At 41.5% G+C, this 24,768-nt stretch overlaps 1 non-coding gene across 1 annotated transcript; it reads right to left on the bottom strand.

The window, feature by feature from the left end:
- Positions 1-1,263: 1,263 nt before the first annotated feature.
- On the bottom strand, positions 1,264-1,345 carry TRNAS-UGA. Its single transcript has one exon. It is a non-coding gene; the product is annotated as a tRNA-Ser (tRNA).
- Between the last annotated feature and the right edge of the window lie 23,423 nt (positions 1,346-24,768).

Here is a 24,768-nt window from a genome sequence, read left to right as displayed (position 1 = left end):
TTGAATTTAAATATTTTTATAATTGCTTAAATAACATTAAAATTCAAGTATTGTCATAAAAATTTTATTATTAATTAATGTTAGTATAGATATTCCTAAGAAAAAGATAATGTATTTTATAGATTGAAAAATCTTAGAGAAATTTACGCACGCAAAATATTATTTATTGAATCTTCAAATTATATGAGTTAATATTGTTAGTCAAAACTAATATTTACATTCATCTGAAATATGAAATTAAATATCACGTGCAGCATATTATTTATTGATAAATATTATTGAATTAATAACGAGCATTCCCGTTATATATGCTCTGTGTAAATTCTTATTTTGCAGAAAAAAATCAGAAAAATGAGTAAGGCCAATGAGTCTGAAAATTAATGAGTCTGAATCCTGAGTAAAGCCAATAAGACTAAAAGCGACAGTAAAACCAATTTGAAGATCAAATATAAATTTTAAATATTTATATTTTTATGAAAATTAAAATATTTATATTTTTATAAAAATTAAGTGTCTAATATTAATAATAAAAATGTCAAAATATCAACTAGCTTCTTGTATAAAAATGGGGACCAAATGATTCAGGTGACCTATAATAGAAGCATATATTGCACGCTGAATCTTATTGGTGGATGTTAGCTCATGTATTGCTCCCTTCCCCCTAAAAGATGAGAAATTATATAGTATCAAGTAGAATTTCTATTTGTTATAATAAAATTAAAAATCATATAAAGAAAATGTAAAATTATAAATTATATTTATTAAAAAATTGGAGATGAATACAAATTTGAGATAAAACTCAAAATCCTAATAAAATTTAAATGTTAATTTAATTTAATTAAAAATAAAAGATATAAATAAGCACAATAAAAACAAACTTAAAGAAAGGATTAACAAATTTAATCTAATTTAATAAAATGTATTTAAAAACTTTCGTATTTTTAGTAACACTTTTATTGTTTACAAAATAATATTTTCAAAATTAAAAAAAATAATTTTAAGGGGATAAGAAAATAAAGTGATTATAATGAAAAAAAATGTTTCAACTAATAACACATCATTATGATTTGATATTTGATTAAATTAATAAGATTGATATACATTTTTAAAAATATTGTTAAAAATATTAAAAATTAATAATAAAAGTAATTACTGAAAATAGAAAAATTTTAATTTTACCATGCTAACCTTGGCTCAACTAACTAGAAATATATGAAAGAACTTCCAACCCATTTTGGGACAAAACATGGAAATAAAACACTTCGTCGACAGCAGGGTTCGAACCTGCGCGGGCGAAGCCCAACAGATTTCAAGTCTGTCTCCTTAACCACTCGGACATATCGACTCAATCGTTGCCGATGTGTAAAACATCTTATTTTGTCTTTTATGGAATTCATATTTTTTGACGTTTGGAATACTAAAAAATTTAGTTATATATTTTTTAACATTTCGAACACTAAAAAATTTAGTTAAATTTTATGATCAAAAGAAAAATTAAACCATTTAAAAAAAAAACTTCTTCTAAAAAAATAAGTTATTTTCCTCACTATGAAATTTTTATTAAAATCTCTATATATAAATTTATTATTATATTTTATTTTTAAATTAAAATTAAACAATAAAAAATATTTTTCAAATATAAGTTATTTTTGTAAACAAATGGAACCTTAATATGATCTTTTATTTTATCTATTAAAGCATGGATTATATTGAAAAAAAAAACATAATAAAAAGCTTAACCACTGTATCTACCAAATTAAATTTAAAAAAAATTATAAATAATATGATCTTATCATATCCTAAAATATTAAAATATTTTCTTAAAATCATTCAACATATTTTTTGAATAGCGGAAGATACATATTCTAATACTTCTTCTTGTGTCTTTTATTATAAATCATTGCAATATTATGATATCTAGATCTATTTATAAGCATTTTTTTTATTTGCATTTTATAGACATGCTTAGCCCCTTGGCATCGGCATTGCTGATGTTTGAGAAGTCATTTCTCTTGGCATAATTTTTTTATTGTGTTTTTGGAGAAATTCTACTCCTAGCATAGTAGGCTTTGGATTTATTATGGTACAAGTGTGTTGTGCTTTTTGAGAAGTCATTTTTATTCTCTAACTTGATTTTTTCTTTCGTATGACATTTTATCTTTTCTTGATCTTTCATCTTCTCTTTATTTTTTCTTTTCTTCTTATCTTGAACCTCTCTCGAACTCTCAAGAGAATAGTTCTAATATCAATGGTTGGTTTTAGATGGAGAGGAAAACAAAAGATATGATTTAATACTTAATATGGTCTTTTATTATATTTATTGAAATAGGAATTTATATAGAAAAAAACATAATATAAAATTTTAACATAGTATAAATTTTAACCACTATATCTATCAAATCAAATCTAAACAAAATTATTAATAATGTGAATCGTATTCTATCTTTAGATATTGAAATATTTTCCTAAAATTATTCAATATATTTTTTAATAAGTGAAAGACACATATTGTAACGACCCGGAAATCGGACCGCTATCGGCGCTAGGATTCAGATCGACTTAAGGTCGCCGGAACTAGTAGAAAGTCTATCATACATCCTGTGTACCTGATAAAATATCATACATGATCATACATTATCACAAAAACTTAAATATTTCCATAAAACTGAGCTCAACCTGTGCATGTATCATACTGAAAACATAAAACCCACACTAGAGCCCTCATCAAATGCTTTAGTATAGTTAACATCACATGCCTCAAGCTTGGTTCAAAGATAAATCATATTTAAAACTTTTACATAAAGATCATGTTAACCGGAATTACAAATGTAAAGAAAACTATGGTCAAGCACAATTCTAATCCATTATACATTACATGTCCACAACTATTCTATTACATCAGCTATACCAGCCACTAAGCTGACTCCCCGTGCTATCTCTGATCCTGCAAACCTGGGGTTAGGGGAAAGAGTTAAGCTACAAGAGTTTAGTGAGCAGAACATAAAAATAGTTTAATAAACATATGCTCATATGAAATGCGTCACAGTACAAATAATTCACAACAAGATGGACTTGTCACCAGTAATCCTCTACATATCCAATGTGCTAGGCCCTCGACGGAACTCCTCAGGACTTTCGCTTAAACATAACATATCCATAAATGCCAGGGGCGTAGAATGGGCCTCGACCTGGACTTTCTCTTACATATTGCCAGGGGCGTAGAATGGGCCTCGAATTGGACTTCCGTATCATATCATATCATATCATATCATATCGAGGGCTAGTGGGTTATCTAATATCCATCCACAATAACAATAAATTATGCAATGCATCATATTCGTGAATTCTAATGCAAAACAACCTAATACATAAACATGGCATTCATGATGCATGAACATGCTTAAAAAGTTTGGTTACTTTAAAACAATGGATTAGTTTAGTTCTACTCACCTCTGGCTGACGCTTGACTAAAACTATAGCAGCTGACTCACTGTTGGCCTCTACGGTCTCTCAGGTTCGATCCTACACAGACGGACTCAAATGAGGGACCAAACATAACTATCACATGACTCTAAACAACTCCCCAAAAACCCCCTAAAATATAACAATACATGCATAGGAAACAAGTAAAGGAAGGTTAGGCAGGGGACTTTCGAGGGCAGGTTCGGCGGCCGAAGGTCCTCCACAGATCTGAAAGTCAGGCACTTTTAGAGGCAGTTTTGACGGCCGAAACCCCATCACAGATCCGAAAGTCACTAACCTTCAGGGGTAGGTTCGGCGGCCTAACCCCTTCACAGATCCGAAAGTCCATCCTTTCGGGGGTAGGTTAGGCGGCCAAAGGCTACCTCCACAGGCAGGTTCGGAGGCCGAATCCTGCTTCGACGGCCGAACCTGGGTTCTTCAAAATGGCAGAACCCGATTCTGCCTTATGTACTTAAGCCAAAAAACTTCTCAAATCCTCACATCCAACCCTTCAAAACATGCATACACACTCATCAAGCATAAGGGGAATAAAAACTAGCCTAAACCCTAAAGAAACAACAATAAAAACTCATAAGAATGAACATTCATCATCGAAGCTAACACAGACCCTAAAAATTTAGATCTAACCATTTCATGCATTTTTAACCCTTAACCCTTTCTTAAAACTTACTTAAAACATAGGAAAAAGCAATGATCTACACTTACCTCTTGAAGATCTAAGGTAGATGCGACCTGTGACGGTCAGCTGCTTCCAGCTGCCTGCTTGCGGATTTGCGGCGCAAATCCGTCCCACATCGGAAAATTGAAAGAAAATTGATTTATATATAATAGCTAGCACAGAACTACTAAATAACTTGGGTTAACCATTTTGGGCCAAGTGGAAAGTGGGTCCAAAAGTTATTTGGGCCAGTTTGGGCCCGGCTGTTTCAATTGGTATCAGAGCCACCCTGGGTCAGAAAAATTGTGCGGAGCTAGTGGACCTGCGAGGAAAGGGCTACCCGTGAGAGACGAGGTGGAGCCACCCGAGGTACTAGCGAACCACAATACCTAAGGGTCCGGTTCTGGTTAGCAATTGTAATGGATTCAGTTGCGACGAGGACGTCGCATAATTTAGCGGGACCGAGTGTGACGGTCAGCTGCTTCCAGCTGCCTGCTTGCGGATTTGCGGCGCAAATCCATCCCACATCAGAAAATTGAAAGAAAATTGATTTATATATAATAGCTAGCACAGAACTACTAAATAACTTGGGTTAACCATTTTGGGCCAAGTGGAAAGTGGGTCCAAAAGTTATTTGGGCCAGTTTGGGCCCGGCTGTTTCACGACCCAAGCTTGGAGTTGAGGAGAAACGGTCTCCAAACTTTAAAATCTTGGATTCAAGCTTAAAACTTCAAAAACAAGAGAAAACTCGTAAGTTTTCTAGGAGTTTTGAAGGAAAAACCACAGAAACATCAAAGGAAGGGCAAAAACTCACCTTTGCCCGAAAATGGGGAGAGAAAATCTCCCATTTTTGGACTGGAGGCCTCTTATAGATGGCTGGCCAGACCACCTTCGAGGGCCGAAAGGAGAAGTCCCGCGGCAGCACCATGTTCGGCGGCCGAATCTGGATTTTCCCTCAAACTCTTTTTCTTCCATTTTTTCAAACCAAAACTTTAAATTCATTTTAAGAAAACCTTATTTGTCACCCTTTTAAGGAATTCTGACCTCGAGATTTTGAATTCCAACGGAGATTCTGTTGGAAGGTTGGAATTCCGACGCCGGAGCTTAGCCGGGTATTACACATATTCCAATACTCCCTATCATTGTTGTTATAAATTATTATGGTTTTGTGATATATCGGTCTCTTCATTAACATTTGTTTTCATTTGCATTTTATGAACAAGTTTAGGTCCCTTGACATTAGTATTGTTGTTGTTTGAGTAATTATTTCTCTTGGCATGGTTTTTTTTATGGTGTTTTTGGAGAATTTCTTCTCTTAGCATAATAGGTTTGGTTTTATTAGGACATAAGTGTTATGTTTTTTGAGAAGTACTTTTTGTTTTCTAACTTAGATTTTTTTTCCTTTCATATGACGTTTTTTTTTCTTGATATTTCATATTCTCTCTCTCTTTTTTTTTTGTACTTATCTTGATCTCTCTCAAGCTCTTAAGAATAGGGGTGAACATTCGATCGGTTCGATTCAAAGTTAAAGCGAACAATTAAAATATTAATATTTGTAAAAACTAAACCGAATTGATTTTGAGCAGAAATCTGTAATACCCGGCTAGATTCCGGTGTCAGAATTCCAACCTTTCGACGGAATCCCGTTGCAATCCAGAATCTCGGATACCGGAACCTCTTAGAAGGGTAAAATATGTTTTTACAAAATATTTTTCATGATTTTATTGATTGGTTTTGAGTTAAAGTTTTAAAATGAAAGAAAAATGTTTTTGAGGAATAAGCCCAGGTTCGCCGCCGAACCTCATGTTCGGCCGCCGAACATGGTGCTGCCGCGGGAGCTCTCTTTTGGCCCTCGAAGGTGATTTGGCTAGCCACCTATAAGAGGCCTCCAGTTTGAAAATGGGGGAGTTTCTCTCTCCATTTTCGGGCAAATGTGAGTTCTTGCCCTTCCTTTGATGATTTTATGTTTTTCCTTCAAATCTTTCAGATTTTCACGAGTTTCCTCTTGTTTTTGGAAGTTTTAAGCTTGCATCCAAAGTTTTAAAATTTGGAGACCTCCGGAGACTGTTTTCCTCCTCATCTCCAAGTTTGGGTCACATATACCTTCGATCTTCAAGAGGTAAGTGTAGATCCTTGCCTTTATTATGTTTTAAGTAAGTTTTTAAGAGGTTTAAGGATTTATAATGTATGAAATGGGTAGATCTAAATTTTTAAGGGTTTATGTTATTTTTTTACGATAAATGCTTTCTTAATGAGTTTTTGTTGTTGTTTGCTAGGGATTAGGCTAGTTTTGGTGTCCCCTATGCTTGATGAGTGTGTATGCATGTTGTGGGAAGTTGGGTGTGAGGATTTGAGAGTTTTGGGGCTGAAATGCATGAGACAGAATCGGGTTCTGCCATTCTGGAGAACCCAGGTTCGGCCGCCGAAGCAAGGTTCAGCCGCCGAACCTACCTGTGGAGGCAGTCTTTGGCCGCCTAATCTGCCCCCAAAAGAATAGACTTTCGGATCTGTAAAGGAGTTTCGACCGCCAAACCTGCCCCCGAAAGTGCCTGACTTTTGGATCTATAGGGACCTTCGGCCACTGAACCTGCCACCGAAAGTCCCCTGCCCAGCCTTCCTTTGCTTGCTTCTTATGTATGTTTTATGATGTTTTAAGGGGTTTTTGGGGAGATGTTTAGAGTCTTGTTAGAGTATGTTTGGTCCCTCATTTGAGTCCACCTGTGTAGGATCGGACCAGGGAGACCGTCGAGGCCTTCAGTGAGTCAGCTGCGTCTTTGTCAGTCGAGCGTCAGCCAGAGGTGAGTAGAACTAAACTAATCTACTGTTTTTAAGTAATCAAACTTTTGAGCATGTTCATGCATCACGATTGCCATGTTTATAGGATGTTTGCATTAGAATTCACAAATATGATGCATTGCATAATTTACTGTTGGTGTGGATGGATATTGGATGACCCACTAGCCCTCGAGCAGATTATGATATGATACGAATACGGAAGACCAGGGCTTGCCCATTCTACGCCCCTGGCACGATGTAAGGGAAAGACCAGGGCTTGCCCATTCTACGCCCCTAGCACAGCTGAATATGTTATGTTATGTTATGTTTAAGAGGAAGTCATAAGGAGCTCCGTCGAGGGCTGGGCATTATTTGGAATATGTAGAGGGTTACTGGTGATAAGTCCATCCTTGATGTGTATTGTTTGTGTTGTGATGCATTTCATGAGAGCATATGTTTATTAAACTGTTTTTATGTTCTGCTCACTAGGCTCTTGTAGCTTATCTCTTTCCCCCCTAACCCTAAGTTTTCAGGATCAGAGATAGAGCGGGAAGTCGGCTAGAGGCTGGTATAAGTTTATGTAATAGAATAGTAGTGGACATATACTATGTAATGGATTAGATTTGTGCTTTGCCCTAGTTTATGTTTTGTGTATCCCTGTTTATCATGATCTTTATGTAAAAGTCTTTATGATAAGTTATGATGAACTAAGCTTGAGGGATGTGATGTTTACCATATTAGAGCATTTGATGAGGGCTCTAGTGTGAATTTTATGTGTATAGTTTATGATGCATGCACAGGTCGAGCTTGGTATATGAAAATTTTAAATTTTTATGAAAATGTATGATCATGTATGGGATTTTATCAGGTACACAGGATGTATAGTAGGTTTGCTACGGGTTACATGATTTCTGCTTAATTTATTACTTTTAATATTATTTTGCATAAAATGGTATAAAAGGACATTTTGGAGAAAATCCCCCTAAAACTGTCTTATTTGGAGCAAAAGAGAGTAAGTCTGCCAAGTTGGATTCAAGTCAAGCTAAATAAAAGGAAAATATTTTGAGGCTTAAATATTCAAGAACATGGACCAAGCACTTGAAGCATATGGGCCCCGCCAAAGCAACACTTCAATTCAATCCACGAAAATGGGCCACTGCACTTTCACCACTCCAGCACATGCCCGCACATCCACCCACGCAGTGCACATGACCGGTGCATTTCACAATTCCAGCGCACGGGCCAAGATCACAAATGCATGGACCCGCCAAAGCTCCCGCACATGGCCCACACTCCTGCACATCCAACACGCGCATGGGTCCCACCAAGGCGTTTCAGCAAATTCACGCGCAAATGGCCCATTCCCGCGCTTCATCACTTCGCCCTGGACCGCTCCTTCATTTGCACATGGGCCCGAGCTTCGCCATTCACTCCACATGGACGTGGATCCAGCTCTTGCAACCATGGACCGCGCCTCAGCTCAAGCACCTGGACCGCGCTACAGCCTACACGCTCCTCCCACTCCAACTCCAGCGCTTCACGTGGACAGCATTTAGGGCATCTCTCCAGCTCTATTTAAAGAGCTTTAAGCGGCCAGAGACAATTCACTTTCAATTCGGCATCTCGGCAATTTCATCCAGTCCGGCGCAAGGCTTCGGTTTTTTCTTCCTTTTCTTTTTCTTTTTTTTCTTTTATTTTTCTGTTTTTAATTCAGTCAATGAGTGGCTGATTTCTTTCATCTAGTTGAATATTGGTTGAAGCTTTAGTTGTTTAATGGATTATGAGACTTGATCAAATATTGTTTAATTTTGGGAATTCAATATTCATGCAATTTCATATTTAATTCTCATAATATTTTGTTATTGAAATCTACGTTGATTTTTTATTGCAAAATAATTATTTATTAGTTTGAACAATTTAAGTCCGTAATTGCTTGGGTTATTCTTACATGAGAACACTTGGGATAAAACCCAAGGAAATTGCATGATCTAGCGTCATCTCCATACGTTTGGATAGCTAGGATTGGATCTCTCTATTTCTTAATGCAATTGACAATTGTTTTGATGCCTAAGGCCCAATGACGTTCCTTGGCAATTTATTGATTAGTAATTAATTACAGGACGTTTCCTAATTGGTTTAATTATAAGGAGAGATAATGGTGGTGAAAAGCGTCTTCCATCTCCATAAACTAATCTATTGAATCAACCCAAAAGAACAAAGTGTCTGTGATCAACCCCAATGACTAAAGTGGATCCAATACTTCAACTATAGTTTTCTTATTATTTATTTCTCTTTTCTTTTATTATTCACTTATTTTAATTGCTTTTAGTAGTTTATTAATCAAATCAATCTCAAAACCCCCCATTTTACTTTTACTGCAATTTATTTTTATTCCGCTTTCAGTTTATCTCATTTTTTGTTTATCTCATTGTTTCAGTTTATTTTATTGGTCTTGTTGAGAAAAAAATAAATAGGTAATCAATTCTCTGTGGATTCGATCATTCACCACTATCTGCAGTTGTAAATTGTTGATAACCAAGAAGGTTATTTTTGACCGGCTTCGACAACCGCGAGTCACTTGCTACGGGTTCTAGCGACCTTAAGTCGATCTGAATTCTAACGCCGGTAGCGGTCCGATTTTCGGGTCGTTACAGAGTGGTATCAGAGCCCTAGATTCATATGGTCGGACCTAGCGTGTCGGGCTCATAGATGTTATAAAAGGGCAAGCACATTAGGAAAAATCATGTAACGACCCGAAAATCGGACCGCTACCGGCGCTAGGATCCAGGTCGGCTTAAGGCCGCCGGGACCCGTAGCAAGCCTAACATACAACCTGAAAACCTGTTTAATCCCATACATGATCAACAACATACATAAAAATTAAAACTTTTCCTTCATACATTCTATCATACACTAAACTCAACCTGTGCATGCACTGAACATAGTCATAATCATAAGCATTGACCCCTCTGTGGGATCTCATTAATGCCCCAATGGGCGGTACAACATATGTTGAGTTGGTTTACAAAAACATTATTAAAACATCTAAGATCATGTATTAAAAGGGATACCTTATACATAGTGTCAAGCACAATCTCTAATCCTCAATATCATAACATTTCATAACCTTACATCATTTTACAAATTTATCATGTCCACATTCTATCTATTACATACAAAAGACTTCATTACTCTTGCTGACCTCCTGGTCTACCCTGTACCTGCAAACCTGGGGGATTAGGGAGAGGGGTGAGCTACTAGAGCCCAGTGAGCAGAATAAATAAAAACATTTAAAACATATGATAACATGGAATGCATCACATCACAGCTAATCACATCAAGGATGAATTTGTCACCAATAGTCCTCTACATAGTCCAACTGGGCCAGAACGTAGAATGGGTCCTGGTCTTTCTCTTACATGGCATAACATAACAGTCCAACTGTGCCAGAATGTAGAATGGGTCCTGGTCTTTCTCTTACATGGCATAACATAACAGTCCAACTGTGCCAGAACGTAGAATGGGTCCTGGTCTTTCTCTTACATAGTGCCAGCGAACGTAGAATGGGTCCCACTGGTCTTACTTTCCATACCGTACATATCATATCATCACATCATAGGTCGAGGACTATAGATCATCCAACATTCATCCACATCAACAACAATTTATGCAATGCAACAAATTCGTGAATTTTAATGCAACAACCTAGTATATCTCATGGCATTAATGATGCGTGAGTCATGCTAAAAGTGTCCATTTATTTTCTTTTTAAAACATAATAAGTTATTCCACTCACCTCTGGATAGCTCTGACCAGACAATGGGGCAACTGACTCACTGCTGGGGTCCTCGGTTCCTCGGGTCCGAACCTACACAGGTGGACTCAAATGAGGGACCAAACATACCTGAATATAACTCTAAACTACTCCCCAAAAACCCCCTAAAACATCATGAAACAATCATAGAAAAACATACAAAGAAAGGCTGGACATGATACTTTCAGCGGCAGGTTCGACGGCCGAAAGTCCCTCTAGAGCCGAAAGTCAGGCAGGTTCGGCGGCACCTTCGGCGGCCGAAACTCCCAGACAGAGGCGAAACTCATGCATGTTCGGCGGCACTTTCGGCGGCCGAAACTCCCAGACAGAGACGAAAGTCTCCTTTCGGGGGCAGGCTTCGGCAGCCGAAAGGCTTGCCTCCCAGGCAGGTTCGGCGGCCGAAAGTCCTTCGGCTGCCGAACCTGGTTTCTGCCAGAGGGTAGAAACTTGGTTCCTCATGCACTCTTGCCTCCCAAAACCATTCAAACATGCATTTTTCCTAATCTACAACATACATACTCAAGCATACAAGCTCCTAGGGGCTTCAAACTATATTAAACCCCATCTACAACACATCAAACATCCACATTGTCCAAAAACATAACATATACCCATAAACCTAACCATGAGCTAAACATGCATTCTACCCCATAGATCTACTTAAAACTTGCTTAAAACATGCCATAAGCTTAAGATCGGCCCTTACCTCTTGAAGATCGAGAGGTGAACGACCCTAGCTCGGAGAATGGGAGAGAGAGAGTTCATTGAACCTCCAAGCTCCAAAACTTGCTCAAATGCTCAAAATCTTCAAAACAAGGGTAAAACTAATGAAAGTCGCGAAAGATTTGAAGGAAGGAACTCAAAACCGGCGAGGGATGGTGGAGAGCTCACCTTGGCCGAAAATAGGGAGAAAAACTCGCCCGTTTTCGGCTAAGGGACCCCTTTATAGGTGGCTGGCCAGGCCACGTTCGGGAGCCGAAAGTGCCTCCGCATGCATGCCATGTTCGGCGGCCGAACATAAGGTTCGGCGGCCGAACCTGGTTTCCCTCACTTATGCTTTCGGGGGCCTAAGGCACACCCGAAATGCATTTATGTTCGGCGGCCGAACCTGAGTTTTCCTCCAAGGTTATTTTCATGCAAAAACTCATTTTCTTTCATGCTTAAAACATAAAACACATTAAAATATTTTATGAAAACATAGTTTTACCCTTCTAGAGGTCTCCGACACCCGAGATTCCACCGGACGGTAGGAATCTCGATACCGGAGTCTAGCCGGGTATTACATTCTCCCCCCCTTAAGAACATTCATCCCCGAATGTTCCTCAACTAGCACAAGCATAGCAATCAGTATAACATACACATAAAACACATAAGAGACTAACCTTAAAAGAGATGAGGGTACTGCTGGAGCATAGACTCCCGTGTCTCCCAGGTGCATTCTTCCATATTGTGGTGGTTCTAAAGGACTTTCACCATCGGGATTTCCTTGTTTCTCAGCTTCCTGATCTGGGTGTCTATAATCCGTACTGGCTGCTCAACATAAGTGAGATCTTCTTGGATCTCCACATCAGGCTCACTAAGAACCTTGCCCGGATCCGACACAAACTTCCTCAACATTGAAACATGGAAAACCGGATGGATTCTTTCCATTGAAGCAGGCAAATCCAGCTTGTACGACACATTCCCAATCTTTTGCAAGATTTCAAAGGGTCCGATGTATCGGGGGGCTAGTTTACCTTTCTTCCCAAAGCGAACCACTCCTTTCATAGGAGACACCTTGAGCAATACCAGATCCCCCTCCTGAAACTCTACTTGTCTTCTGCGGATATCTGCATAACTCTTCTGTCTGCTTGCAGCAGTCCTGATCCTTTCTCTGATTATGGGTATCATCCTACTGGTGATCTCTACTAGCTCAGGCCCTGCCAAGGCCTTTTCTCCAACCTTTTCCCAGCAAACAGGTGATCTGCACTTCCTCCCACACAAAGCCTCATATGGAGCCATCCCGATGCTAGCATGATGGCTGTTATTGTAGGCAAACTCCACCAAGGGTAGATGCTGCCTCCAAGAACCGCCAAAATCCAGCACACACATTCTAAGCATATCCTCTATTGTCTGGATGGTCCTTTCTGATTGTCCGTCCGTCTGTGGATGGAAAGCAGTGCTAAAATCCAACTTGGTACCCATAGCATTCTGCAGACTCCGCCAAAACATGGAGGTGAACTGGGGCCCTCTATCGGACACTATTGAAACAGGAACCCATGCAGCCTGACGATCTCATCAACATACACCTGCGCCAACTTGTCCACAGAATAGCCACTCCTGATAGGGATGAAGTGAGCAGATTTGGTGAGTCTGTCCACAATCACCCATATAGAGTCCAATCTGTTGGACGTCGCCGGTAACCCCACTACGAAGTCCATAACTATATTCTCCCATTTCCACTCTGGAATAGGTAGCGGGTTAAGCATTCCAGCCGGCTTCTGATGTTCCAGCTTCACCCTCTGACACACTTCGCAGGCTGACACAAACTGTGCCATTTCTTTCTTCATAGCTGGCCTCCAATAAACTTTCTTCAGATCTTGATACATCTTGGTGGCTCCGGGGTGAATGTTGTATCTTGCATTATGAGCCTCTCTCATAATGTCTCCTTTTAGCCCTATGTCATTTGGTACACATAGTCTGCTCCCATAGCGGAGGATCCCCTTATTGTCGAATCTGAACTCACTATCTTTGCTTGACTGAACAGTCCTGGCAATCTTTACTAACTCTGGGTCCTCATGTTGTTTCTGAGCCACCTGCTCCAGAAACACGGGCGCCACTCTCATCTGGGCTACCAAAGCACCTGTACCAGACAACTCCAACTGTAGACCTTCCTCAATGAGCTTGTAAAACTCCTTCACCACTGGCCTTCTCTCTGCTGATATATGGGATAGGCTGCCAAGTGATTTCCGGCTTAAGGCGTCTGCCACCACATTTGCCTTACCCGGATGGTACTGAATCTTGCAATCATAGTCACTTAGCAGCTCTACCCATCTTCTCTGTCTCAAGTTCAAATCTCTTTGACTCAGGATGTACTGCAGGCTCTTATGATCTGTGAAGATCTCACATTTAACCCCATGGAGGTAGTGCCTCCACATCTTGAGTGCAAAGATTACTGCTGCCATCTCCAGGTCATGTGTGGGGTAATTCAACTCATGCTTCTTCAGCTGTCTAGAAGCATAAGCAATCACCCTTTCATTCTGCATTAACACACAACCCAGTCCCACACGGGACGCATCACAATACAGTGAGAAGTCTTCATTGCTAGATGGCAGGGCTAACACTGGTGCTGAAGTCAACCTCCTCTTAAGCTCTTCAAAACTCTCTTCCCACTGGTCGGTCCACACAAACTTCTGATTCTTTCTGGTTAACCTGGTTAGAGGAGCTGCAATCTTTGAGAAGTCCTGTACAAACCTCCTGTAGTAACCCGCCAAACCCAAGAAACTCCTAATTTATGTCACTGAAGTGGGTCTAGGCCAGTTAGCCACAGCTTCTACCTTCTTGGGTTCCACCTCTATTCCATTTTCTGACACTACATGCCCCAAGAATGTCATGCTCCTCAGCCAGAACTCACACTTAGAGAACTTGGCATACAAGCCATGTTCCCTCAAGGTCTGCAGAACCAACCTCAAATGATGGGCATGCTCCTCTGCGTTCCTGGAATACACCAAGATATCATCTATGAAGACAATAACGAAGTGATCCAGGTACTGGCTAAACACTCTATTCATGAGATCCATGAATGCTGCAGGGGCGTTGGTTAACCCGAACGGCATCACAAGGAACTCATAATGCCCATATCTGGTCCTGAAAGTTGTCTTTGGCACGTCTTCCTCCCTTATCCTTAGCTGATGGTACCCCGATCTCAGATCTATTTTGGAGAAACAACCGGCTCCTGCTAGCTGGTCGAATAGATCGTCGATCCTTGGCAGAGGGTACCTGTTCTTGGTAGTGACTTTGTTCAACTGCCTGTAGTCGATACAAAGTCTGAGGGATCCATCCCTCTTCTTCACAAACAAGACTGGAGTACCCCAAGGTGAGGTACTCGGTCGGATGAAGCCCTTTTCTACCAGCTCTTGTAACTGCTCTTTCAACTCCTTCAACTCGGCTGGGGCCATCCTGTAGGGAGGGATAGAGATCGGTCTAGTTCCAGGCATCAACTCTATCTCGAACTCTATCTCCCTAGCAGGTGGTAAACCTGGAAGCTCGTCTGGAAAAACATCCTGAAATTCTCTGACAACTGGCACTGAGGCTGGCTCCCTAACCTGACTGCTAAGCTCTCTCACATGAGCCAAATACCCCTGACATCCCTTCTTAAGCAACCTACGAGCCTGAAGAGCTAATATCAGACCTCTAGGTGTACCCCTCTTGTCTCCTCTGAAGACGACCTTTGACCCGTTCTGATCTCTGAACCTGACTCCTTGTCTCTGCAGTCCAAGGTAGCACCATAGGTAGATAGCCAATCCATCCCTAGAATGACGTCAAAGTCTGTCAGATCTAGAACCACAAGGTCGGCGAAAAGGCATCTTCCCTCAACAAAAATTGGACTGTACTGGTAGACTGACTCTACCACTGACGGGTCACACTTGGGTCCACTGACCCATAGGGGACACTCTAACCCAGAGACTATCAGACCCAACCTCTCAACGGCTCTCGGAGCAATAAATGACTGATATGCACCCGGGTCCATTAATGCATACACATCAGAACACCCAATGATGAGATTACCTGACACCACGGTGTTGGATGTGTTAGCCTCCTGCTGAGTCATGGTGAAGATCCTGGCTGGAGCTGATGGACCTTCACCTCGGGAACCAGAAGAAGAGGCTGCCCCTCTGCCTCTACCTCTGCCACTGCCCTGAGTTGTGGCTGGAGCTGCTGGCTGTGCCACACTACCAGAAGCTGTCTGCTGGGGCTGGCCCATAAAAGGTGCTCTAGGACACTCCTGAGCCATGTGTCCCTCCTGTCCACATCTGAAACATGCATTAGTCCCAGCTCGACACACTCCCTTGTGTGGCCTCCCACACCTTAGGCATTCTGTACCATCTGAGCCTGAGCTCGAGCCACCGCCTAATCCCAAACCAGATTTCAACTTACTCCAAAACTTGTTCTTCTTCGGTTTCTTGGTGGTGTTATTCCACCTCTTGCTATCTGAGCTCTAAGAAGAGGGACCTAGCCCTCCTCTGCCTGGGGTCTTAGCCCCTGAAGACTGGGTTACTGACTGCTTCACTGACCCCTCAACTATAGCACTCGCCTCCATTCTTCGAGCCATATCCACCACAGTGTGGAAACTTTCCCTCTCAACTGACTGAATCAAAGAGGAGTATCTAGAATGCAGCTTCATAACATATCTCTTGGCTTTCTTTGAATCTGTATCTAGAGCTTGCCCTGAAAAAGGCAATAGCTCCAAGAATTTATCCGTGTACTCCTCTATACTCATGTTTTCTGTCTGCCTCAGCTGCTCAAACTCAATCATCTTCAGTTCTCTGGAACTGTCTGGAAAAGCCCATCCAGCGAACTCATTTGCAAATTCCTCCCATGTCATACCGTCTAGTCTTGGGTCCATATAACACTTGAACCATTCCCGTGCCTTCTTGCACTTTAAAGTGAACCCTGCCATCTGAATGGCCCTGCTGTCATCTGCCCCTAGTTCATCAGTTATCGTCTTCACTACTATCAGGTACTCAAAGGGATCATCCCCTGACTTGTATTTGGGAGCATCCAGCTTAAGGTAATCTATCATCTTCACTTTGCTCCCACCGGCTGAACTAGGTCTAGAAGGTTAAGCAACTGGGGCTGCTGGTTCTGTAGGTGGTGGAGGTGGGGGTGCAGCATTCCCCGAGGTGGGGTTTGCCGGGTTAGGATAGAAGGGTGAGGGTGGATAAGGCATGTAGGTAGGGTAGGGGTTAAAGCTGGAGTAATCCGATGTGCCTCCCATCGGATACCCTGAACCCTGTGGGAAGGGTGGATAATCGGGTGGAAAACCATACCCCGAGGCCTGAACGCCTCCCTGTGACTCCCCTGTCCCTTCTTCTACCATGCTGACATCCAGATTCCCATCCCTCCTCTGATCCTCTTCCATAACCTCCCTCACATATGAAGAACTTCCTCCTCTATCTGTCCCCCTTCTGCTAGCATCAAAAGACCTTCTAGGGTCCCTTGACACTCTTTCTCTGCTTGATCTACATGACATTGCCCTAGGCAATGCAGGAGGACGGGCGCTCGTGCCCTCATCCTCAGGTGGTACTCCAGTCAATCTTGCAGATCAACGGGTTCCTCTCATCCTGTTTTCTAAAAAACAGTACACATCACACAAACATTAGCATCATATGGTTCATGTGGAAACACATGAACCCGCATCACATATATATCATTCATATCATAGCATCAATGCACATGTATATAATTATGGCATTTCACATCATCATACAAGACAGGACTCAACATCCTATCCTAGTGGACATGATCTTTCCTATTGTGCTTGACCTTCTAGAACATCTATGAGCCCGACACTCTAGGTCCGATCCTATGAACCTAGGGCTCTGATACCATTCTGTAACGACCCGAAAATCGGACCGCTACCAGCGCTAGGATCCAGGTCGGCTTAAGGCCGCCGGGACCCATAGCAAGCCTAACATACAACCTGAAAACCTGTTTAATCCCATACATGATTAACAACATACATAAAAATTAAAACTTTTCCTTCATACATTCTATCATACACCAAACTCAACCTGTGCATGCACTGAACATAGTCATAATCATAAGCATTGACCCCTCTGTGGGATCTCATTAATGCCCCAATGGGCGGTACAACATATGTTGAGTTGGTTTACAAAAACATTATTAAAACATCTAAGATCATGTATTAAAAGGGATACCTTATACATAGAGTCAAGCACAATCTCTAATCCTCAATATCATAACATTTCATAACCTTACATCATTTTACAAATTTATCATGTCCACATTCTATCTATTACATACAAAAGACTTCATTACTCTTGCTAACCTCCTGGTCTACCCTGTACCTGCAAACCTGGGGGATTAGGGAGAGGGGTGAGCTACTAGAGCCCAGTGAGCAGAATAAATAAAAACATTTAAAACATATGGTAACATGGAATGCATCACATCACAGCTAATCACATCAAGGATGAATTTGTCACCAATAGTCCTCTACATAGTCCAACTGTGCCAGAACATAGAATGGGTCCTGGTCTTTCTCTTACATGGCATAACATAACAGTCCAACTGTGCCAGAACGTAGAATGGGTCCTGGTCTTTCTCTTACATGGCATAACATAACAGTCCAACTGTGCCAGAACGTAGAATGGGTCCTGGTCTTTCTCTTACATAGTGCCAGCGAACGTAGAATGGGTCCCACTGCTCTTACTTTCCATACCGTACATATCATATCGTCACATCATAGGTCGAGGACTATGGATCATCCAACATTCATCCACATCAACAACAATTTATGCAATGCAACAGATTCATGAATTCTAATGCAACAACCTAGTATATCTCATGGCATTAATGATGCGTGAGTCATGCTAAAAGTGTCCATTTATTTTCTTTTTAAAACATAATAAGTTATTCCACTCACCTCTGGATAGCTCTGACCAGACACTGGGGCAACTGACTCACTGCTGGGGTCCTCGGTTCCTCGGGTCCGAACCTACACAGGTGGACTCAAATGAGGGACCAAACATACCTGAACATAACTCTAAACTACTCCCCAAAAACCCCCTAAAATATCATGAAACAATCATAGAAAAACATGCAAAGGAAGGCTGGACAGGGCACTTTCGGCGGCAGGTTCGGCGGCCGAAAGTCCCTCCAGAGCCGAAAGTCAGGCAGGTTCGGCGGCACCTTCGGCGGCCGAAACTCCCAGACAGAGGCGAAACTCATGCATGTTCGGCGGCACTTTCGGCGGCCGAAACTCCCAGACAGAGACGAAAGTCTCCTTTCGGGGGCAGGCTTCGGCAGCCGAAAGGCTTGCCTCCCAGGCAGGTTTGGCGGCCGAAAGTCCTTCGGCTGCCGAACCTGGTTTCTGCCAGAGGGCAGAAACTTGGTTCCTCATGCACACTTGCCTCCCAAAACCATTCAAACATGCATTTTTCCTAATCTACAACATACATACTCAAGCATACAAGCTCCTAGGAGCTTCAAACTATCTTAAACCCCATCTACAACACATCAAACATCCACATTGTCCAAAAACATAACATATACCCATAAACCTAACCATGAGCTAAACATGCATTCTACCCCATAGATCTACTTAAAACTTACTTAAAACATGCCATAAGCTCAAGATCGGCCCTTACCTCTTGAAGATCGAGAGGTGAACGACCCTAGCTCGGAGAATGGGAGAGAGAGAGTTCCTTGAACCTCCAAGCTCCAAAACTTGCTCAAATGCTCAAAATCTTCAAAACAAGGGTAAAACTAATGAAAGTCGAGAAAGATTTGAAGGAAGGAACTCAAAACCGGCAAGGGATGGAGGAGAGCTCACCTTGGCCGAAAATGGAGAGAAAAGCTCGCCCGTTTTCGGCTAAGGGACCCCTTTATAGGTTGCTGGCCAGGCCACGTTCGGGAGCCGAAAGTGCCTCCGCATGCATGCCATGTTCGGCGGCCAAACATAAGGTTCGGCGGCCGAACCTGGTTTCCCTCACTTATGCTTTCGGGGGCCTAAGGCACACCCGAAACGCATGCATGTTCGGCGGCCGAACTTGAGGTTCGGCGGCCGAACCTGAGTTTTCCTCCAAGGTTGTTTTCATGCAAAAACTCATTTTCTTTCATGCTTAAAATATAAAACACATTAAAACATTTTATGAAAACATAGTTTTACCCTTCTAGAGGTCTCCGACACCCGAGATTCTACCGGACGGTAGGAATCCCGATACCGGAGTCTAGCCGGGTATTACAAATCATGTCCACTAGGATAGGATGTAGAGTCCTATCTTGATGATGATGTGAAATGCCATGATAGTATGCATGTGCATTAATGATATGTTTTGTATATGTTGTGGGTTCATGTGTATCCACATGAACTATATGATGCTAATGTTTATGTGTTGTATGCCGTTTGTGAGAAAATAGAATGCGAGGCACTCGTTGATAGAGCTTAATTTAGTCCATTTTATATTAATATTATTAATGAATATTTACATGATTTCTACATAATTTAGTGCTTTTGATATTATTTTGCAGAAAATAGTGTAAAAAGACAATTTGGAGAAAATCCCCCTAAAACTACCTTATTTGGAGCAAAAGAGAGCAAGCCTGCCAAGTTGGATTCAAGTCAAGCTAAATGAGGAAAATATTTTGAAATTTAAATCTTCAAGATTCATATTCAAATTTTGAATTTCAAAATCCAGCTTGCTAAGGAAGCCAAATCTTGAAGATCACATGCTTGCCAACTCATACTTTGCACATTCAAAATTCACATGTGCAAGGAAAGTCTACACCTTCCTTATTTGTGCATGGGCAGCAACTTGGCACTTGGGCAGCCCTTTGGAAGCACTTGGTTAGCCTCATGAAGGTGTATGGGCAGCTAAGGACACTTGATCAACATCGCACATGGACCCGCACATGGACAGCCCATTCTTACAATTAAGGACCAATGCACTTCACCATTCACGCGCACATGGACAACCCATTCTTGCAATTAAGGACCAATGCACTTCACCATTCACGCGCACATGGCCAGCACTTCACCATTCCAGCGCACGTGGACCACAATTGAAACCTAGGAAACGCTCCTTTCATCCTATATAAGGACTCTTAAGTGGTCGACCAATTGAACAACTCTCAACTCGGCAATTTCTGCAAGGGTTCGGCGCAAGGCAGATTTGAAGAATTCAATCTCTTCAGTTCTTCCTTCTTTCTTTTTCCTTTTAATTTTTGTTTTAATTAAGTCATGAGTGGTTGAATTCTTTTAATCTAGTTGAATATTGGTTGAACCTTTAGTTGTTTAATGGGTTGTGAGACTTGATCAAATATTGTTTAACTTTTGGGAGTTCAATATTCATGCAATTTCATACTTAATTTTCATATTACTTTGTTATTGAGATCTACGTTGATTTTTTATTGCAAAATAATTATTTGTTAGTTTGAATAATTTAAGTCCGTAATTGCTTAGATTATTCTTACATAAGAACACTTGGCATAAAAACCAAGGAAGTTGCATGATCTAGCGTTATCTCCATACGTTTGGGTAGCTAGGATTGAATCTCTCTATTTCTTAATGCAATTAACAGTTGTTTGTTGCCTGAGGCCCAAGGACGTTCCTTGGCAACTTATTGATTAGTAATTGATTAGAGGACATTCCCTAATTAATTTGATAATAAGGAGAGATAATGGTAGTGAGAATCTTATTCTAACTCCATAACTAATCTATTGGGTCAACCCAAAAGAACAAGGTGTCTGTGATCAATCCCAACAACTAAAGTGGATCCAATATTTCAACTAGAGCTTTCTCATTATTGATTACTCTTTATTTAATTATTTGCTTTCCATTATTGTTCTCATTATTAGTTTACTGCAATCAATCCCAAACTCCCCCTGTTATTTTGTTGACAGTTTTGATCCCAATTTCAGTTTATCTCGTTTTATCCCGCTTTCAGTTTTTATCTCATTTTTAGTTTATTATCATTTCAGTTTATTTTCTTTGTCATAAAAAGAGAAATAGGTGAGTTCTCAATTCTCTGTGGATTCGATCCTTTCACTACTATCTGCAAGAGTAAAATTGTTGATAATCAGAAAGGTTATTTTTTACTGGCTTCGACAACCGCGAGTCACTCGTCGATCTGCGAGATTGACTGGAGTTCCACCTAAGAATGAGGGCATGGATTCCCTACCCCCTGCTCTGCCAAGAGCAAGGTCTAGTAGAACTAGCAGAGGAAAAACATCAAGAGACCCTAGAAGGTCTTTTGATGTAAGTAGGAGGAGAACATATACGGGTAGAATGTCAGCGGATGTGAGGGAATCAGTGAAAGATGATCAGAGGAGAGATGGTAGTTTGGGTGTTAGTATGTCAGAGGAAGGTATGGGAGAATCACAAGGAGGCGCTCAGGTCTCGGGTTTTGCTTACCCACTACAGTACCAACCCTACCCACAGGGACCGGGGTATCTGATGGGAGGCACATCAGATTTCTCTAGTTATAACCCATATCCCTCATTCATGCCCTATCCTCCCTTTTACCCTCTGTATCCCCCCTACTCGATGTTTTCACCCCCACCTTTCTATCAAAATCCAGCAAATCCTAACCCAGGGAATGTTGCACCACCTCCTCCTCCCCTAGTAGAACCAGGGATTCCTGAAACCCAATCATCCAGACCCAACCCATCAGATGGGAGCAAGGTAAAAATGACAGACTATCTGAAGTTGGATGCTCTCAAGTTCAAAACAGGTGATGATCCATTTGAGTATCTCAAGACGGTGAAAATGATAACTGATGAGTTGGGGGCTAGTGACAGCAGAGCCATTCAGATGGCGGGGTTCACTCTTAAATGCAAGAAGGCAAAGGAGTGGTTTAAAAGCTATGTGGACCCGAGTCTAGATAGCTTATCCTGGGAGCAGTTTGCTAATGAATTTGCAGGATGGACTTTTCTAGATAGTTCAAGGGAATTAAAGGTAATTGAGTTTGAGCAGTTGAGACAAACTGAAGATATGAGTGTAGATGAGTACACAGATAAATTTCTAGAGTTGTTGCAGTTTGTAGGGCAGGCATATGATACTGATCAGAAGAACGCCAGGAGGTATACCATGAGACTTCACTCTAGGTATTCCTCCTTAATCTTAGCAGCAGCTAGAAAGATGGAGGCTAGTGCCATTATTTAGGGGACAGTAAAACAGCAAGTGGCACAGTCCTCGGGTTCCAAAACCCCGGGAACAGGGAACATTGATCTCTCCTCTCTGGGTGCAGCTGCCACAGAAGGTAAAAAGTGGACCAGGTCCACTAAGAAGCCTTAGATGAACAAGTTCTAGAACAGGTTAAAGTTTGGTCAAGGAATGGGTGGTGGTTCGAGCTCTGGTTCGGATAGCTCCAGATGTATGAGGTGCGGAAAGCTGCACAAAGGGGTCTGTCGATTTGGGACTACAGCATGTTTCAGATGTGGATAGGAGGGGCACATGGCACGTGAGTGTCCCAATGCAGCTTTAATGGCTCAGTCCCAGCAGACAGCTTCTGGTAGTGTAGCCCAGCCAGCAGCTTTGGCCTCATCTCAGGGCAGGTTCCTGCAGAGAAGGTCCATCAACTGCAGCACGGATCTTCACAATGACTCAGTAGGAGGCTAACACATAGCACACGATGGTGTCAGGTAATCTCATTATTGGATGTTCTGATGTGTATGCTCTTATGGACCCTGGTGCTTCTCATTCTTTTATTGCTCCGAGAGCCGTAGACAGAGTGGGTTTGATAGCTTCTAGGCTAGAGTGTCCTCTTTGGGTCAGTGGGTCCAAGTGTGATCCATTTGTGGCAGAGTCAGTCTGCCGGTTCAGTCCAGTTTTTGTTGAGGGTAGATGCCTTCCAGCTGACCTTGTGGTTCTAGATTTGACTGATTTTGATGTCATTCTAGGGATGGATTGGCTTTCTACTCATGGTGCTACCTTGGATTGCAGAGACAAGGTAGTCAGGTTCAGAGATCAAGATGGATCAGAGGTAGTCTTCAGTGGAGACAGAGTAGGGATGCCTAGAGATTTGATATATGCCCTTTAGACTCACAGGTTGCTTAGGAGGAGTTGTCAGGGGTTTCTTGTTCAGAGAGCTTAATAGTCAGGTCAAGGAACTAGCTTCAGTGCCTATAGTTAGAGATTTCCTAGATGTTTTCCCAGACGAGCTGCCAGGTTTACCATTTGCTAGGGAGATAGAGTTTGAAATTGAAGTGATGCCAGGAACTAGACCCATCTCTATCCCTCCCTATAGGATGGCGCCTGCAGAGTTAAAGGAGTTAAAGGAGCAGTTGCAGGAGTTGGTAGATAAGGGTTTCATCCGACCTAGTACCTCACCTTGGGGTGCTCCGGTCCTGTTTGTGAAAAAGAAGGATGAATTCCTAAGACTTTGTATCGACTGCAGACAGTTGAACAAGGTCACTACCAAGAACAAATATCTGTTACCCAGAATTGATGATCTATTCGACCAGCTATCAGGAGCCGATTGTTTCTCAAAAATAGATTTGAGATCCTGGTACTATCAGTTGAGGGTCAGAGAAGAAGATGTGCCAAAGATAGCTTTCAGGACCAGATATGGGCATTTTGAGTTCCTAGTGATGTCGTTCGGGCTGACCAATGCCCCTGCAGCATTCTTGGACCTCATGAACAGAGTTTTTAGCCAGTTTCTGGATCACTTTGTTATTGTTTTCATTGACGCTATCTTAGTGTATTCCAGAAATGCAGAACAACATGCCCATCATCTGAGGACAGTGTTGCAGACCCTGAGAGAACACGGCTTGTATGCCAAGTTCTCTAAGTGTGAGTTCTGGTTGAGGAGCATTTCTTTCTTAGGGCATGTAGTGTCAGAAAAGGGAGTTGAGGTAGATCCCAGGAAAGTTGAAGCTGTAGCAAACTGGCCTAGATCCACTACAGTGAGAGAGATTAAAAGTTTCTTGGGTTTGGCGGGTTACTACAGGAGGTTTGTCCAGGACTTCTCCAAAATTGCCGCTTCTATGACCAGGTTGACCAAAAAGAATCAGAAGTTCGTTTGGTCAGAATAGTGTGAGGAAAGCTTTGAAGAGCTAAAAAGAAGACTGACGTCAGCACCGGTGTTAGCTCTGCCTACCAATAATGAAGACTTCACGGTGTTTTGTGATACGTCCCGAGTGGGACTAGGTTGTGTGTTGATGCAGAATGAAAGGGTGATTGCTTATGCAGCTAGACAGTTGAACAAGCATGAGTTGAATTACCCTACACACGATCTAGAGATGGCAGCCATGATCTTTGCACTCAAGATGTGGAGGCATTACCTTTATGGGGTAAAAAGTGAGATCTTTACAGATC

The sequence above is a fragment of the Manihot esculenta genome, chromosome 13 (assembly GCF_001659605.2).
Source record: "Manihot esculenta cultivar AM560-2 chromosome 13, M.esculenta_v8, whole genome shotgun sequence".
NCBI classification, from domain to species: Eukaryota; Viridiplantae; Streptophyta; class Magnoliopsida; order Malpighiales; family Euphorbiaceae; genus Manihot; species Manihot esculenta.
The sequence above is the reverse complement of the archived record's forward strand: the minus strand, read 5'-3'. Positions and strand labels throughout refer to the sequence as shown.